Here is a 6299-nt window from a genome sequence, read left to right as displayed (position 1 = left end):
ATTCAAATGCGTTTATTCGTATGACACAAGACATAATTAAAATATCATTCTGATTCTAATGAGAAAAACTAAATTGAATCAACCATTTCATATGCAAAATTTGGTATTTGCAACATTCGGTGCATAGCGGCGATACTGTGGCAATGCGAATTGCGTTCGAACTCATATGGAATTGTGCGACGGCTGGTGCTGCTGCCGAAAGAAGGTGAAAAGGCTGACAGTGCAGGGCAAAAGAAAAACAACGAAAATCTAACATCATACACACACACACACACGTGCACTGCGCTTTGCATATGTATTTTAATCACAGAGGTGTTTCTTCATAACTATTTTGCTTAAGCTTTTATAATTTATGTTAATAACTTTTGGTGCAAAAAAAATACATATGTATGTATACAAACGCGGTAACGCTGAAATGAAGAGGAAAAAAAATTAAAACGAAACGGAATTATAATGATCACACGACAAACCGACAAAAGATCGTCGTAACAATGATAATGATGTTGATGATGCGAGCGAAAAGAATATACATATATATATAAAAACGATTATGGTTATAATATGCATATATGCGTTTTTCGTTACTTCATTCATTGTCAGTCGGCAGAATGGTTTTTTTGCCTTCTTCTTCCTGACTTTATGTGTATGTGGGTTAAATGCCTACAGAGAGACAAATCGTGCTGATTGGCTCATATTCCATTACAAAGAACAGCACATCGATTAAGAGAATCGCAATAAAACATCTCCTTCCAGGATGTTGCAGTTTTTATTCGGTGCTACGTTTTTTTTCTTTTCAATGTTATTTTGTGTCATTTCGACGAATACACCGATCCCAATTGACTCATCGACGTTTTCATCATGTCGGTTTTGGACTTTTTCATGATCGATTGAACCACAAACCGATTATTTTTTTTCGATTTGATGCGTTGAAAATCTTTTCCCCACTCAAAGTTCTTCTTTTATGGTAAGCATGATAAGAAATAGCCTACAAATTGGCTACTTTTCTAAGACCTATTCTATTTTAATCGGTCAACATTTGAACAGGTCGAAAACAAGAACATCCGACAGAATTCGATGAGATCTTTGGCGTTACACTTTTTAACGATATTTATCATATACATCGAAGAGTTCTGTGAATACGTGCGAGAATGAATGAGTTTGGCATCATTAATTCTAATTCCAGTCCGGTTCTATAAAAAATATCGCTGTGTGATGTTGTCAGTAAAAATGTCCAAACTGACTTGTAAAGTATGACATGTTCGCATAAATTTTGTGTCATATTTGTTCTAAAGCAATCTCCAACTTGATTTTTGACGTATGTCAATGATAAAAACCGTTTCGTATTTCATATTTGGATGATTTTATTCGATTGAGCGATTAAAAATTTTTGATCACAAATTGGCATAATCGCAAAAAAAAATGAAGATGCCATACTTGAAAATTTGACGTCATTTAATTTATTGTTTTGTCATAAATTTGTGATGTTTTCTCTCTCTCGTTTTATTTCTCAATTTCAAATAATGCGATTGATGATTATTTAAACCACGCGATTTTCATCTTCACCAATTACCAAAAACAGTAAAACTAAATTTAAAAAAAAAAAAAAAACAAAAGATACCTAACAAAACAAAATCAAAATAAAAACGAAACTGATTTAAAATCCAATTGTCCTTTGTGAAATTCGGTTGCATATGTGAATTATGTGCATTTTTGAATGGCATCTTGACCGAGATCCATCGCAAAAGAGTTTAAAGTGTCATTCAGTTTGGCGCCTGAAATTTGCGCATCGTGTCCAAAAAAAGTAATTAAGCAATACAACAATAAAAAATAAAAAAACGATATAGATATGCTGCTGGTAGTAAAATTGGAGGCTAAATTAAGAAATAATCGCCAATTTTTTGAAGAATGTCTCCAAATGAATGTCTCGCTTATAATTTGGCCATATCATATAAAATATTGGATCTCAAATGTACTTTGTGTTAATTAACATTTACGCATTATAAATACTGGATTTCTCAACAGAGGTTCGCATCGAGTCGTCGGTCTCACTCTCACTCCTCATTTTGTTTGAATGTGGCCAAAAATTCAACTGAGCCGAAAAGATAATCGTATTGATGATTATGTCGTCTTATAATAGTTCCTTATAGCGTGATTGGGTGAACAAAGCATTGTTGTTGGTTTAGTTTTTTGTTGTTATTTCATCAACACAAAAATGTGTGTGTTTGCGCAAATGTATATAAATCGCTTTTCGTTGGAATTCCAAATTAAATTGTCCCTTATCAAAATTTGGATAATTGAATTAATGCCCATATATCGTTTGTCTTTTGTGCTTAGGCAGTGGGCAGACAAGTTTTCATGTCAACAAATTATCATTTCAGTAGTGTTTTTTTTTTGTTTTCTCTCACTCTTGTCGTTGAAATGCTTCACCACTTAATACTTCATTCGGCGGCTTTTGTTGCTGTCATATGTGTGTTTTTTTTTCGGTTGCTTCAAAACTATTTTGCCGTTATGCAGTCATGTAAAGCAATAAAAACAATTTGCTACCACTGCGAGCATCGTTCACTGGTGAGCAGTTTGGAGATTTGATTAATTGCAACATTGCTTTTTTTCCATTAATATGGAATTTATCGATAAAATTTTATTCAAAATATATACCAAATTTCATATGAAAAGTCGAAAAGAGATGGATGAGAAAAATAATCTGCACATTCCATAATGAATAAATTTTTGTTATATATTTTGGTTGGTGTTGCTGTTCGATCAACAGTGAATTGGAAATAATTGAAATAATCGATGAGAAGAAAAAAAAAGAAAGAGCGAGATGGCTAGTTATAATTCCATACTTTATTGGATGAAATGTGGCGAAAAAAAAAACAAAAAAAACAACCAAAATTAAATTAATGAAAATAAATATGTAAGCATATCATTCGAATCGCTAGGAATGGATGAGCATATGAGCAATATGCTGATTAAATCTGCATCATTGGATGACAAATCATAGCACGGAATATGTATGAAATCGAATTTTTGTGGAATACTTTTACTTTCTTCTCACTTTTTTTCGTTCTCTTTCTTTGTCTTTTGATCTCTAATATATTTTTGAATCGCATTTCAGCGAAATATGATATATCTGTGTTTTTTTGGTAAATTGTTGATATTAACCCAACTTTTGTGACCGACTTTGGATATCGCTTGTCCCAACAGTGAACTAAATCAAAAATATTCAATCAAAATTTGAGATTTTCTGAATAAAAACAATCACCCAATATGGTGCAGTGTCCACGTAATAGAGGAGTTAATGGGACAAAGTTTGTATTACAAGTATCTAAGATTTCAACGAAACCAAGAATTTGACGTCATTTTAAAATCAATTTCACTTTGTGATCGGAGCCAGTGACAGATTTTGTCTGCAACACATTTGGCAGGTTATTCAGCAACCTTTGTTTATGATTGCTTCTGGAACGGTAACTGTGATACACATCCGTATATGAAAATCGAATGTGTGCGCGGTTTGTTCCGTAATTTACGATGTAATTCAATATTGATTAAGATTAGCCCATCTAAATCGATTGTCGATTAAAACTGAATAATTGTATTTTGCCGCAAGACACATGTCACATACATATGTCTGTGTACCGTTCGCTGATCTATTGCCAATGTTATGTTTTTGTTTCGTCGGTTTCATTTTGGTCTTGATTTTCGGATGCGTGCTTAATCGGTATATGCTCAGTGACGTATAAAATATGGTCTATTTCACACATCCACACGTACGGTTATTAAGAGTGAAATTTTTGTATATATATATCGAAACTTCCAAGCCAATTAACTAAATCCATCGAAATTAAAATTCGATAAAATGAAATTTTTCTGAAATGTTTTAAACAACAACAGTATTAAAAAAACAACCGATATCGGACAGGTGTGGCATAAGAAAATAACAACAACAAAAATGGTACAAACAGCACCCTCAGCTCTATATATATTGTATACGTGTCTGTGTAACGCTCTCACTCTCAGTTCGAGAGATATTTTTCGTCCGCGCACACGGTGAAATTTACCGTGACAAATCAAACGACCTTCAATTTATGAGTGGGCTGTAAAGCTGTACATTTTATGGCTCACAGTCTATTACATATCTTTATCCATTATGAGATGGTGATTGTCGAATATAACAAAAAAATGAGAAGCAAATATAAAATAAAAATAAGGCGCCTAAGGAATGTTTTCCAGTTGATGTACACACACACAAACTGGTTCATCAAGCGTACGCGCGTGTGTGCGCTCTTTGTTTTAAGTTTAAATGCTGTTGTTTTTGATGGTGATGCCGTTTTGTGTCGTGTGATGATCATTCATCTTGAGAACGGGTTGCAAAAGGTGAAACTTTAAGAATTAATAAAATCAGATCATAAATTGATTTTTTATTTGACTTTGTAATAAATATTTATATATTGTTGATTGAAATTTTGTTTCGCTTAAAAATTATTATAATGACCGGTCAAATGTATCATATTATTTTTAAGCACTGAGCATTTTTGTTGTTGATGGCTATTGACAGTGTAAGATATTGAGAGCGATGATGAAATCGTTCGGCTCATGACTTGATGCTTGATGTTTATAAAAATAAAGTGAATTAAAAAGATGTTGAAAGTGGTCGGTTTTTTTAGGTTTCAAAGCAAAATTACGATCGACGGAATTAAATAAATGTGTGAAATTGGCAAGCTTGATACGATGTGAAAGAAATTGAGTCGAAATCAAGCAATGCACACATCACACCATTTTCGATCTCATTGAAGACAATAATAATCGATAATCCGATAAAACCATTCAAAATCAAAATAGAGAAGAAAAAAATGACTAGCGGACTTTATATGTTCCCATATGAACGAAAAAAACAACAACAACAATAATAATAAATATAGATGAAACGTAACGTAAACAAGGTTCATTTGTAATGAAATTAACTATGAATTAGCGCTAAATAATACCAAAAAATGTGCGATGTAGAAATCTTGAACTCATTACAAAAAATACTTGGTACGAACGATATAATCTGAGTGCGCATTGGAATTAAAAGAGAGAAAAATGTGCATGTACACTGTACAGTGTACACACATGTCTGATATAGTCGATATTCGACCACTGTCGATGACTGTGCAACAATGAAACCATCATAAATCATATGTAATCACACCAATTCGCAATTCAAAAACCATCCAATTTCATTGTTTGTCCCTATTTTTAACAATAGCACCAACGGCAACAAAAAAAATCGTGTGAAGAAATTGCATTAACCAAGACGACGTCTCCGAATAAAAAAAAATCGACGAAATGAAGAGAAGAAGCAAGCAGCTGAAGAAGAATGATTGTCACACAATCACAGCGCCCGGCCGAATTGCATATATGTGGCGGAAAAATAAAGTCTATTTACAAATTAGAATTGGCTCGCAATCGAATCGGATTGCATCAAAAATGTTGTCATGAGGAACACATTTGATTTATAAACCGTCGAATGAAACAAAAGATAGAGAATAAAATGAACAACATTCGATTCGCATATTCACCATTGACAACCGTTTTGCATTTACCAAAATGATTACAAATGTGACAAAGACTTTTCAGCCGCGATAGCTGCGTGGAATAAAAAGACAAACACACAATAAAATATATTTCTTATTTCGAAATTTGAAACATTTTCGATTGCTTTGTTGATATCTTAACGATCTTCACATTGTTTACGTTTTAGAGGAGAAATAATGAAAATAAGCCACACGCGATTTAATTAAGAAATTTATTACCTTGTTTTGTTTGTAAATCATGTGAAAATTGGACTTCTTAGAGACTTCGCAAACAACAAACAGAAGTTACCGGCGGAGAGAATCTTTTACTTCATTCCATATAATGTTTTGGATTTAATTTTAGAAAATCCATTAAAATTATAACGAATTAGCTGGATCGATAAAGTCAAAAAGAGAGATATCGAAAGCGGGTCCAAATTTGATTGAATTATATCTGTTGAACAAAGAAGTATCGGATCAAGAAAATAGGTGATCGATTCACTTAGTGTCGATGCAACTTTCAGACAGCAACAAATCACCGTAAATAGGCGCATGATTCAACGAATTTCCCACTGAAATGAAGGTGCATTTTATACTTATCGCTAACAATAGATTGTAATAAAGTGTTGTGGTTTTTTTTTCTCTGTTCTCTCATTCTCTGCCCCTCTTTTTCGCACAAACTGAAATGAACAGTGTGCCGAGTATAGAGTTGAGCGTTTAATAACACATCATATGTACTTTATG

The sequence above is a fragment of the Contarinia nasturtii genome, unplaced genomic scaffold (assembly GCF_009176525.2).
Source record: "Contarinia nasturtii isolate CC-2019 unplaced genomic scaffold, AAFC_CNas_1.1 Cnas_scaffold_1699, whole genome shotgun sequence".
Lineage (NCBI taxonomy): Eukaryota > Metazoa > Arthropoda > Insecta > Diptera > Cecidomyiidae > Contarinia > Contarinia nasturtii.
This window is presented reverse-complemented; position numbering follows the sequence as displayed.